Below are 14,158 nucleotides of genomic sequence, written 5' to 3' on the forward strand. Positions count from 1 at the left end.
TAAGGCTTGATTCCAATCTTTGGGATACGTAGGCAACTTCATTCTAAAGTCCAGCCATAAACACTTGCAAATCAACTTTGTCCATGTGATCATGTTGGTCATCTTTGTCTGTTCTACATTTAAGAGCTCGGTTGTGATCTCCAGTGCAGTGCTGTTCAGACTAGGGGCAACTTTCCAGTTGTTGGGATTCGGAGTTGTGCATCTCGAGGATTGATCTCAGGCGTGTCCAGTTTTGATCCATATTGAAAATGGTTTTGAAAATTTTTAATAAAAGTTGATTTTGCTCAAATTAATCTTTTTTCAACTTAGACTATTTTTGGACCGAACGAAAAATTTTCAGTACCAATAACCTTCAATTACATTGATTTCAGTACAGAGTTCTCCTACTCTTGAATGCAAATTGAAGTTTCTTTTTTATTACATTCATAAGAAAACTTGAAAGTACTAATTAATGCAAATAAACTCGGGGCATGGATAAGTCAGGTGTTCCTGCGCCCCCTTCCAGAGCTTGTGGAAGCCTCTAATGCCAAAGTAGGCCCAACGTGTACCTCTTTATTGAGCCAAGCTATGCACTCATCAGAGAGGGCATAACTAAAACTAGGAGCGAGTGCAAAAGCTCTCTCGTCCTCCATGCTGTGGCATACTGAGCCAGATGTGAGCCTCGGACTGGAAATGCAGTAGGGTACTCTATCCCATCTTCCGGGTAAGTCTGATCATGCCCAAACTGGCGCCGGAATCGAAATGGAAAGTAAAAGACATAGTGTGTCAGGCCAATCAGCTGAATGCCCAGTTGCCGGGACATGCTGTAACTCATCACCGGCAAATTAAGCCAGGGGTAGCGCCAAGCAATGTTGGCAGTGGATAGACTGCACATCCATTCGCACCACCATCCCTTGTCTGGGGCATCAACTAGGCGTTGCCGGAAGAAATAACTGCGTGCTGAATATGTTGGGCATGAGTCCACAACTCTCAACTTATCCGTCAACCATATCTGGGGAGGGATTAAAAAAAAAAATTAAGAAGAGAGAATGAAGAATAGAGAGGTGTGCGTGAAGAGAAAAGTGAGAAAGGGTTTTGAGAGAAAAACCGAGCCTGAGGGTCAAGTGATGTGAGAAATATATGTGAGATAGGGAAGGAAACATTACCTGTGAGAGTAGTGGACTCCCCACGAGCCTAGTCGTCTCTCGGCGACGGAAGGCGTCCAAACCCATCAGAGTCTCAGCTAGTGCCATGCCAATGCAGCTCTTGCCCTCCTTTAAACCTTGGGTAACCTCAATCAAACGGACACTAGACCCTTCGGAGCCTGGGGCAAGTAAGAAATGAGGCAACATGCACAAGCAAAGGGCGTGTCGTCGAAAGCTCTGCCAAAGATGGTCGCCGCGGTCACTGGCATCAGAAAATTGATGAATCAAGCTCGAAATATTCAGTTCTCCGTCGCGAATCAAAAACCAAGCGTCATGCAAAGTAAGCCCACACATCCGTCCTAAGGCTTGGATGTGGCCAAAGCGGAACTGGGGCAAGTTTCTTCATCGCGCTGAGATTCCATTAAAGCTTGGAAATTTTCAAAAGTGGGACATATCTCTTGTTTGCTAAAGCTAAAAACATGAGTTACCGGATTCCAACACCTAGCTGCGGCATGGAGGAACGGAAAACGCAGCGGGGTACGACTCAGCGTGAATAGTGCATTCATTCCGAAATCTTGAAAATTTAACTTTTCCGAGCCATCCAAGTTTGCAATCCAATTTGTGAGATTTTGGGCAAGAAATGCTTCTATTTGGAGCAAAAATGGAGTTGGAATGAGGAACCCACGAAGCTGAAACCTTTATAGAAGATAGAGCATTGAGTGGAGGACAGATGGTAGAAATCGGGAGATTCCCAGAAATACTGGCTGGCCGGCCAGTTCAAGTAGCCGACCGACCATCTTAACTGGCCGGCTGGCCACTTAAGTGGTCCACAGAAGTAAAAAGTGGCCGGCAATGGCTATAAGTAGCCAGCAGCCATTGTTTGTCCCCAGCAGATTTGTCTTGGTTTGTCTGTGTGCTGGGAGTGCTAAAAATCTGGGTTTTGTTCCACTCTGGATGCGTTACGCTGTGGTTTTGTCGACTTATGCTCAAGTTTGTCGCTTTTGTTTATGGAGTTGTTGAACTTTGTTTATCGAGTTGTTATAGCTTATCGAGTTGTTGAGCTTTGCTTATCGAGTTGTTGTAATTTGCTTATCCAGTCATTGTCTTGCTTATCGAGTTGTTCTTTAAGTTGTTTTGTTTTGTTGGTTATGTTGGTTCACTACCTGACTTTGCAATAAACAAATGTTCAATTTCTATCAATCTCATTTTTGCGCAAAATGGTGCGATGCGATGCTTAGAATGTAAAATGTAACACTTTTTGAAGAAAAAAAAGTTGTTTTCATTCCATCATGGTTTCTCTTTACAAAAGTACAAAGTTTTAAAGAAAATAAAACTACCTAAGGCTGTACAATGTGCTAATACTAAAGAAAAAAGAGAAATAAAGCAAAAAGAAAAAGTGTCTGAATCGGTGCCCTTCAACTCAGGACTGAGAGGCCCTCTTCATCCTCTTCCTCGCCTGAGAGGACTCTAGAGCGTCGTCACCATCAGCGCCACTGTCTGAACTAGAGCCATCTATGCTCTCATCCTCGGAGCCCTCCTCGGCTGACTCTGACTGAGGACTCGCTGCCTCCTCGTCCTCACTGGACTCGCCATCATCACCGCGTCTGGTAGGTCTCCGACGTCTCCTTCGGCTGTGTGCTGCTGGAGGTGGTACTGAAGGTCCTGCCGCCGCTCCGGCTGGGGCACCTGATGGAGCTGACGTCTTGAAAGGGATTTGGAAAATGGGAGTTTGTCAGAAGGTATTAATTGCGACATATGTGTGTAACAGCGCCCGCGTGGGACCTCGTGCTACAGTTCGGACTCTCGATTTGTGTCACGGTTCTTAATCTGAACCAAAGAATCCAAATCTGGCAAATCGTTTTGAGAAACAGATTTTTGAAAAAGTAGTGCCAAACAAGGACTGCTTTGCCAGATACAGAGTCGCCACCTAAATATTTTAAAATGGGGGAATTTAGGAAACCCTGACTCGGTGCCGAAGGCCACATGTCCGTCATCACCGGAGTTGTCTCGGCTCGGGAGCTTAGGTACGATCGGGGAAGGTCAGCTATGAGCACCCCCTTTCGCCCGGTCCGAAGACCGGCCTCTACTAACCGTGATATCCGATTTTGAAATCGTTATGTGTTCTAAAACCAATTATTAGCCTAGAATTACTATGTTATGCGCACAGCAAACAAGTATAGACTAGATTGCCTAATTTGGAAAGAAACATTGCATATCCGTTCATTTTGAAAATGCTTTGGAATTTGCTACTCGCAAGTAGGCTAAAATACGGATTTCAACGAGTTTTTCCAACTCAAACAATCCAACCTTCACCCACAGGCACTCAAAACAGTTTAACACATAAGCATCTAGCCACATGTTAAGCATGCTGTTATGGCAACATTCACACTCATGCGATATGCTAAAGCGGAAATACTTACATAGTACTCCGTGCCAAAATAAAGAGCTTGTTAGCAAACATGCATGATCCAAGTTCATGTTAAGTGCCTAATGCATCGCATACAAAATGTCGCTAAGACAGGCTCGGCTAACCTAGACATGTCATGTGAAAATGCACAATTATCACATATTCAGTTTGGAATTTGAAATACATATGCAGTTAGCATGATGTACCGAGCCTAATGCATGTAATACAAATGCATGAATGCACACATGCATAGCATAAGGTATGCTAAATTAGATGTGCCCTAATACTAACCATCAAAGCAGGTAAGTAAAAGGGAAGAAAGAAGTGGGGATTGGAAGACATTCACACACCCACACACACTTATTACAGATTTGCCCTCGCTCGGAGGGACCGAATAAATATTACAAATTAATTAACTACGCAAGCTAATTAATATTACAAATTAACTAATTTAATTAACAAATTAAATTAAATTAATTAAAGCAGGAAAGCGTCTCGGGAAACGCGCCACCATACGCAAGCTGCCTCTGTTTTCCTTCCTTTCCTCCTCTGGAGGCTGTCAAAACCTCAGGACCGCATCCTTGGACAGAGGGGATCATCACCGGCTGAATGAAACTTCCACCGGCAGTGTAGTATGGCCATCGGCACAAAATAGGATCTGTCGGCAGAGAAAAATGTGCCGGTCGGCACATTATACTGCCGGTCGGCAGAGTATTCCTGCAGAACCTGCAACTCACAGCAACATAGGGCAAAACAAGGCATGGCAGCATATTTCAAGGCATGTATGCATCAACCATGTCTCTTATCATTGTGATAACTCAAAGGGACATGTGCCTCGGTTCTCGGACCACCAATCACGCATTTCCATGCACGATGGCCCAAAGAACCAAGCATGCAACTTTGGTTTCAAATGCAATGCAAACCAATCAAACAAAACTCCCAATCCCTATCACCCAAGTCAAGGGACAAGGAATGCATGCAAGATGTAATGCAACCTAGGCATACAAGCTAGGAATGCAACATGGCATGGCAATGCACTTATGCAATCATGCAAGCACGCATATGGCAATGCAAATGGATGGCAAAGATGGACTTATACATGAATTAGGCAGCTCTAATAAGGCCTAAAACAGTGGCCATAAGTGCTAAAGAGTGAGGGCTAAATGGCATACACACACACATGCACATAAGGACCAACACTTAAGCACAAATCAAGCAACATTCAAGCACACTTGAGAGGGACAAACATGAACAATTAGCATGCATTATAAGCTTTGAAATCATGCTAATACATGGTGCCAAACCAAGCAACAAGTCAAGCCAAGCATGCGCCAAATGGCCTAAGTGTTCAAAGCAAATCAATGAGGCATTGAACTACACTTAACAAGACCAAACAAGGCATGCAAAGAAGGACCAAAATTAGAGGTTTAGCATGTTAAAACAAAGCTAAAGGACTACTTAGATGACATCTAAATGGCCCAAATACAAAGGCATACACCATGGCCAAAACATGGAGCATTGCAACACATGCTTTCAAAGCATTAAAGAGACATGCAAGGCAATCAAACAAGCATGGAAATGGGACTGAAATAGCATGTAGGATGATTCCAAATCATCGAAACAATGCAAAGATGGCATGCTACACATGCACATGCTCAAGGCCAACAAGCCCAAATACAAAGGAGCTATATAATGCATGCAAAAATCAACCCAAATACCTATGGACAGATCTAAAGCATGGCAAAATAAGCACATAAACTTCACAAATGCAAGCCTAAAACATGCTCCAACAAAGGCTAACAACCTAAGACATGTTAAGGCATAAACATGGCATTACAAGGCAACTATGCTAAGCATGCATGGAGTACCAAAACCAACTTGAAATCATGTTATATTATGGATATATAAGCATGAAAAACAAATCAAACATGCTCAACACACACTCAAGCATAGGCTTCCTTAAGAGGCCAAAATATGCCCTTTTCAAGGACAACAAGGAGAGGGGGTGGCCCTCTCCTTCTCGGGACTTCAAAGCATCATCTTCACCACTGAAATCCCTCAAGATTTCAGTGGTGAAGAGACCTCAACACCAAAATCCCGGAGCTAACACAAAATGGCTCAAAATGAGGCCTTTTGAGGCCTAAGGGTGGTCAACAACCCTCAAACAACAAAACACTCTTAATAAACAACAAAGAGGGCCTAAAAACAGAACTTTTTTATGTTATACAATAAGCACAAAAACAGCTCTAAGATAGGTATAAAATTAATGCAAGAATGGGGAAAAAATGGGCTAAAATCTCACCCTTGATGCCTTCTTCAACAAGGATGCTTCAATGGCCTCATTTGGCTCCAAACCAACACCAAAACTTCAAAACACACTCCTTAGAACCTCAGCTCCAAGAGGAAGGTGAAACACTAGGTGTTTGTGTGCAATAGTGAGACACAAAACACCTAGTGTGCAAAATGAGAGGAAAAGAGAGATAGGTTGTGTATGTCTAACCCTAACCCTAGAAAAACCAGAGCTCTCTTCTGTCTTTCCTCTCTCAAAAATGTCTAAAGCCTCTTCTTCTTGCCTTAGAGAGAGCTTCTCTCTATATGCCTCTTGTAAAGCTTACCAAACAAGCTTTGCAAGAGGGAGATCCCTCCATACACGTGTATGGAGGGGAGCAAAATCAATACAGCTGTCCTAAAATATCTACAAAAGCAGATGAACAGCAATCGGCCGGCAAAAAATGCCATCTTGGCCAAAAATAGTGCCGACCGGCACAAAATAGTGCTGACCGGCAACAAATAGTGCCGGCCGGCAAACTATTTTGCCGGTGGCAGCAAAAACCAGCCGGTGGCATCTAGCCACTGTCGGTGATGGGTAGGGATGGTCTACAAGCCCCACCCTGCCTCTCAAAGGCAAGATGCAAGCGTTTGGTGCAAAACCAGACACTAAACGGTCGAGTTCGGAGGTCCTGAGGCAAGGCGCATGAGCCGAGACCTCCGGGAACTCCAAACGAACACAAACAAGGATAATCACCGAGTGTTCAAACGGTGACGTCCAAGTCTTGAGGACGGTCAAAAATGGGGTGTCTACAATGTGCTGTGAGCAGTAAATGATTGTAGTGTGTGTATGCCGTGAGCAATGTATGGGAACAGTGTATTAATGCAGTGTTTTAGTGCAAAGTATCAGATCAGCGTAGTATGGAACTGTGTAAATGCTAATGCATTAGCAGATAGTTTCATGGCATGAAATGCAAATTGAAGAAAGATTACCGGGATCCTGTAGAGGCTGAGTAGGTCCAAGCTTGTCTGCATCATCTTCATCAAGGAAGCTACTAAGTCAAGAGCCTGTCCTATGTACTCAATAGGTGCCTGCAAGTGCATTGAAGAGATTAGTATTCCAGAAAGCATAATTGAAAGGAAGTAGGTATGCAGAATGTAAAGTTTGGTACATACCGGGGTCCGGTGCAGGCTCGATGGGGATCTGACAAGTCTCCCCAGAATATCTCTGGTAAGTCAGTGATGTAGGCAAGTCTGGCCATCCAGCACTCTGTCTGGTGGTGGGCATCTCCCCAACGCTGCCTCTCTGTGCTCGAGACCTGCTCATTGAGGAGGTACCCGCCGCTCTAGCCCTGCTCGATGAAGCAGTAGCAACTGTCCTCCATGTGGGAGCGTGAGCACCTGCCAACGGAGGCATGAGGAATGCCTCGATGTAGGCTATATAGTCCCCCTCCCCAATGAATCGATCTGCATCTGCGCACTGCATAACATCAATGAGCTCCTGAGGGGAGATACTCTCTGTGTCCCGCATGGATGGTGGAGGTGGCAAAGGGATCGACTGTAACTACAAGCCTAATGTCTGGCGCCTGAAGCGCTCGCCTAAGAACTAGGCTCGGTCCACTGGTCCGTCGAACAAAATTCAAAATTGGGAGGTGCCCCGGGCTCCAATGAAATAGAATCGGGCAAACTGTGGCATCACCTCTCAGGGCTGCTATGTAATTTGCAAACAGCAAGTGCATTAGTTGCCAATAGATATGCAAAGTGAAGTAAAGCTGAAAGCGAAGAAAAACTATGAGCTTTGGAATTACCTCTGCTGGCCTCACTGTGTCGAAGTAATGGCGTAGGTAGAGAAGAGTCTCTAGGGCCCTCGGCTGGCACCGGTCGTCATAGCGACGTGAGTAAGGTACTTCAGGAGGTGTCTCGACCTCTAGCTCTGGTGCAAGCACTGGGAAATAGGCATATACCCATAGTTGTGAAAAGCAGGAGGGTGGTAGTAAGAATACAAAATACAGATAATGTAGAAAGCAGAATATGGTACAGTGTGCAGAAAGTACAAGTGCAGAATAGAAATGAGACTGAGTGTTCAGTGTGCAGCGTGTGCAGAAAGTGCAAAGCAGAAAGCACATCAGGAATGTAAAGTTGAAAAGTAAAGCATACCTCCCAAGCTGTCCAGTATCTGCCCACTCTGTTCCCGCTCATACGGGAGGTCGAGCTCATATAACAATAAAGAGTGGCAAGGACGGTGCCTCCCCAATCATAGTGTCGTACCTGAGACAGGTCCACCAAGGCACTCAACAAATATAGCCCCACAATGTTCGCCCTGTCGGCAAACAGAGTAGTGCCGAAGAGGAATATGAGAAAACCACGGGCATACTGCTCTGTAGCCTCGGTCGTCGTAGGCTCTCTCCCTCTGAAGTGGTCGGCGAACCAAGTATACCGGACGGAGCCTGATGCACGATAAATAGGCGGATGTACTCCCAATAAGTAGGTCCAAGCTGCCTCTCACTCACCCATATCCGCATCATAAGGGATCGGCTGGCCTCCCACCTCAAGGCCTGTCAACATTGCGAAGTCGTACGGGGTCATAGTCATATCCCCCGCGGTAGGGAAATGGAAGGAGTTGGTGGTGTCCCACTATCTCTCTACTATTGCGCCCAAGACGGCCCTACTCGCAAAGAGATGCGAGAGCCCCATACAGAATAGGCCAAACCCCGCCTCCTCTATGATCTGCTGGACATCGCCAGGGAGCTCCAGGTACCACTCCCTCGCCGTGGTGGATCCGTACCCGCGGGTGAAACGGGAGTCAACCTGTATGAATGAGCAGAAATACAGCGTGTAGTATAAGTGTTCAGAATGAGCAGAAATACAATATGTATGTTCAGGATAGGCAGAAATACAGTGTGTGAATGTGTTCAGAATGAGCAGAAGCAGGAATACAATATGTACATGTGTTCAGAATGAGTAGATGAAATACAGTGCAAAAAGTGTGAACCTCTGCAAGAAATGTAAAGTACATAGTAGAAAATGTAAAAGTGCAGTGTGTACCTCTGGGGCATCATGCAATAAATGGGACTCGGGCTCCTGTAGCAGCAGATCTGCGAGCACGCGCCGCGCAAATTCGATAAAGTGACGCACCGTGCTAGGTGGTAGCACGTGTACCTCAGGATGGTATGCCGCTGGATCAAATGGCCAAACTCGGGGTGGCAACGGGATGTGCTCCAGCTCTCCCTCCATCCCTAGAGGACCTCGGCCGTGTGGCGCGTTGTCTGCCATCTGAAAAAGGGGGTGAAAGATAGACAACATGAGCAAAATGAGCAAAATGAGCGAAAAATGCAAAAAGTCAACAAAAAGTGAACTCTTGGGAAGAGAAAAAATCAAAAAAGTCAAAGCCCGAGAAGAGGGCGCAAAACTCGAGTTAAAGTTGGCGGAAACAAACCTCGAATGGTGGAAATAGAGGAAAAGGCTTTGAAAATAACTTTTGTTCGGTTCAAAACGAAGAGAATCGAAAGTTTTTCGCGAATCAACTTCGCGGGGGCATTGCAATACGCGTATAAACTGCGGATCAAAGAAGGAAAAAAGGTCTAGGGGTGATGAGCAAGGTTTTCAGCAATGGGTGTATGAGGAAAAGTGTTTGGGGTTTGAGCTTTTAAAGACCTGTGTGCAAAAGGTCAAAACTGCCCCGATTTCCTCAAACTGGCCAGCCGGCCAGTTTTTGTGGCCGGCCGTCCACTCAAGTGGCCGACAGTTGAGAAAAGTGGGCGGTATGGTTGAAAAGTGGCCAGTAGGTGCCCAATGTTCTCTTTGAGTGTTTTTAGATTGTTATGTGTCCTTGGTTTCCAAGAAATACAAGGAATGCTCGAAGCTGGATTTGAAATGCTTTCGTGGAAGTCAGAATTGTGTTCTTTGTACGCGGTGATCATCGCTCTTCAACACACATAAGGTGTATCTTTTTTTAACATGGTGTAACCCCTTTGTCAGGTAAATCGGAGGTCACAACTAAATCGGTCTTGCCAAGACGCGCATTTCTTCATTGAGCATATTACATCGAATATGCATTGATTATTGTGCACAGAATGTGTTATGCATGTTCCACTTGCATTGTTGTGCACGTTCCACTTGCATTGTTATGCGCCTTTTCACTTGCATTGTTATGCACCATTCTACTTGCATTGTTATGCACCGTTTCACTTGCATTGTTATGCACATCTCCCATGCATTGTTATGCACCTTTTCATTCGCGCATTGTATATGCACGCATTTATCTCGTATTGAAATTATATCTTGATGTAACGTTAAACATGTGTTTCTGCTATATTGTACCTGTCAAAGTTTCTCTTTTGTGTAGGCATGATATTGTATGTACGGTTCATTTGAAGCTGGCATAACCAGACGATGTTGTATGTGATTCAGTTAGAGGAACTCCAAGTAAGATCATTCCTGCCCTCTCGAATTCTCTTGGTTCGGTTCAAAGCATTGGGACGAGTGCCCGATGTTCGTACCACCCTCCGGTATTCGCACCACAGCCCTTTCTCCTCACGCGTTTGGATGCCTTTCTTCTCTCGCGTTTGACATGCGTTTGGATGCCTTTCTCCTCTCGCGTTTGACACGCATTTGGTTACCTTTCTCCTCTCGCGTTTGACACGAGTTTGGATGCCTTTCTCCTCTCGCATTTGACACGCGTTTGGTTACCTTTCTCCTCTCACGTTTGACACGCGTTTGGATGCCTTTCTCCTCTCGCGTTTGACACGCGTTTGGATGCCTTTCTCCTCTCGCGTTTGACACACGTTTGGATGACTGTGCTTTCTTGAGCAGTCCTTCTCCTTTCACGTTTGATACCCTAGGAGGTGTTTTGTTTGAGACTTCGGGTGTTCCCGACAATCGCTTTGGGCCTTCCTCGTGTGAAGCGCGGTGAAGATTGCATAATTTTCTTACATCCTTTCTGCATGAAACGTACTTCGGTCTGTAATTCCCATGCGTGGTGTGTTTACTTGCTTGCTTATTTAAGAGTTTGCTGTAGCATTTCTTTGCATAACCTTTGCATCTACATGTTTCATTACAGCCCTCTTTGCATAATCATAAGTTATGTTTTGCATTGTGCATGTCATTTGCATTTTCTCTCTGCCTCCGGGCGTATTAGTTTTGTTATCTTGCTTGTTTGTCTAAGTCTTCAGCCTTGTCAAAAATGGGTCGTCTCTGGGCTTTGACATTCACTCCCGTCATTTTATGACTTCCGAGTTCTGTCAAAGAGGGGCAAATGTAGACACCCCATTTTTGGCCAACCTTAAGACTCAGACGTCATCATTTGTGCACGAGATGATTGCGCATGTTTGTGCTTGTTCTGAGTGCCCGAAGGTCTCAGCTGAGTGCCTTGTCTTTGAACCTCTTAACACTTTGTGTCTTGGCCTTGGTTTTTGGGCCAAACTTTGTTGCCTCTTGCCTTGGGAAGAAGAGGGCCTTGCCGGCCACTTTTGGCACTAGCCGGCCACTTTTCTCTCTTGTAGGCCACTTCAAGTGGCTGGCCGGCTAGGGGAAGTGGCCGGCCGGCCACCTTAACTGGCCGGCAGCCACTTTTTCTCTTTTTTAGACATTTTCAGATCTTTTGGGCCAGTTGTGGCTCACTGAATTCCTCCTCCATACACGTGTATGGAGGGATGAAGCAAGCCTTTTGGCTTGTTTTCTCTATATAAGGGGAGCTTCCTCCCCCTATTTAAGGGTTCAGAAATTTTAGAGCTAAAATATCCCTCTCTATTTAGAATTCTCCCTCACTCTCTATATATTTGTCCTATATTGAGTCTAAAAGTGAGTTTTCTTCACACTTTTGCACTAAGACACCTAGTTAAGCACCTTCAGTGGTAAAAAATTGCTCTTGTGGTCCAAATAGAAGGGGGTGGCCCCCTTCTTCTTTTGTCTTGCTTACATGCCTTGATGGCCTCATACTTGAGCATGCTTTTCTACTATTTCATGACTTAGTTCAAGCATGTTTTTGGTATTATTTTGACATGCCTTAACTCTGATTTTGGTTGGTGGGGTCACCTCTTGCTTGGTTTTTGCACTTGTAGTGCAATCCTACTTATAGGCCTAACATGCATCATGCTTTATGCCTATCATCCTAGCCTGTGTTAACTCTATCTCAGCATGTATTTGCCATTATTTTAGCATGCCTTACCTCTGTTTTGGGTGGTCTTAGCTATGTGAGGCTTGCGTTGCATGGTTCTAGTGTAAAGGCCTTGACTAGCTTTGAGTTTCAAAGCCTCTTGCATGCTTTACTTGTGATGATTGTATGCCTTAGCCTCATTTCTCACATGATCTCAGTGTATATAGCATAGTCACATTCTCACATATTCCACTCTTTAATAGCTTTTGTGAGTTGTGCCTTATGCCTTGTTTGTGAGTCAATACGTATGCATGCTTGTCTAGGCTTTTGGGCTACCATTTTAGCATGTTTTGGCCTTTGTTTTGGCCTAATTGAGCTCTATCCAAAGCTGGTTTGGTTGTTTAGGCTATGTATTGCATGCCTCTTGTGTAGTGCTATTTACTAGCCTTGTACTTTAGGCCTTCTAGTATGCCTTATTTGTGATGTTTATGTGATATGGTATCATTTAACACATAATTTCAGAGCATATAGCCATATCATACTCTCATGTATATCATTCTTTGATTATGTTTAATAGTTGTGCCTGATGCCTTGTTGATGAGCCAATGCATGAACATCGTTATCTTGCCTTTCATGCTATCATTTCAGATCATTTTGGCCACTATCTTGGCATGCATGAGGTCCATTTAGGGCTGGTTTAGTCCAATGAGCATTGTATTGCATAGCCCTAGTGTTGTGTACTTCGCTAGCTTTAATGCTTAAGTCTTTTAGCATGCTATACTTGTGTTGTTTGCATGATATGTCATCATTTGGCATATGATTTCAGTGCTTGTACCTCTATCATGCTCTCATCTATGTCACTCTTTCAATGTGTTTGAAAGTTAAGCTTTGTGCCTTGCTTGCGAGCAAATGAATGAGCATTCATTCCTTGCTTTTTGTGCCTAAGTTTTAGTGTGTATTGGCCATTGTTTTGGAGTATCTTAGGTCTGTCCATAGCTGGTTTGACCATTTGAGATTGATAGTGCATGCCTCATGTGCAATGTTCTTTACTCGCTTTAGTACTCTTGGCCCCTTAACATGTCTTGCATGCATTGCCTACATGATAGAGTCTTGTGCATGCCACTCTAGCATTGAAAGATAAGCATGTTGTTTGCATTGCATTGTATTTGGATCGGACGTTAATCCAAACACAAGAAATGTGGCACGTTTCATACTCAAAGTGATGAAACGTGTTGCGTTTCTTGGTCGTTGTCACCCTTGATCATGCATGATAGGGTGACCGCACTTCGAGTCTTGTTTGTGCATTCAATAACATTGTGCGAGCTTGGGTCTTTGGCCATCATGCAATGAGATGCGTGATTGGTGGCTTGAGAGCCGAGTACTATGCTCCTTGGTGCTTAAGAAATGATAAGGAGAGTAGTTGCACACACATTTCCTTGCAAATGCATTGATATGCCTTTGTTGATCTCTGTTGTAGCAAAGTTGGGATTCTGGAAGGAAAATTGGCCAACCGCCCACTTGCACTAGCCTGCCGACCACTTGTATTGGTCGGCCGGCCAGTTAAGGTAGCCTGTCGACCAGTTGAAGTGGCCGGCCGGCCACTTGCAGCAAAATTTTCCAAAATGCTCCTGTTTTGAGGCAAATGTAACCTGAATGTAGGGGTGGGCGCGGGTCGATTGCGGCCACGGAACCTCCAATTCGCCATCCGTTCGCCAGATTGGCAGATTGGAGAAAATCAATCCGCATCCGTCCGGGAATCCGGCGGAAATGGATTGAGCGGTTTGGCGGATGGATGCGAATCGGTTTGGCGGTTTAAGATTTTATATATTTTCAACATAATTCAACTTGTGCACTTCCTCAAAAAAAGAAAAAAGAAAAAAAAGGAAGAAAGTATTACAATCAATGACTTAAAAAACTATTACAATCACTGTATGTCTCATCCAAAAAAAGAAAGTTTGAAACTTTAAAATATCACAATCACAGCATGATTCATCCATATAAAGTATTACAATCTGTGGTTCTTAAAATATAATAACAATTCAAACCACCAAAACCATGAACAGGGCAGTAGTGGAGATTGTATGTCTCTGTATTGCTACATCTATATACGTTTTTGAAAAAAAAAACCAACCAGCATATATCATATTTTCTATTTATTGTTTTTAGAGTTAAATTTAAAAACCAAAAAATATAGATACACAATACGTTTATTTTTTTTCAATTCAAAAAAAATATTCAAGTTGAAATTTTTTTTTCAACAGAATA

Source organism: Camellia sinensis, chromosome 10 (assembly GCF_055761805.1).
Source record: "Camellia sinensis isolate YWXY chromosome 10, ASM5576180v1, whole genome shotgun sequence".
NCBI classification, from domain to species: Eukaryota; Viridiplantae; Streptophyta; class Magnoliopsida; order Ericales; family Theaceae; genus Camellia; species Camellia sinensis.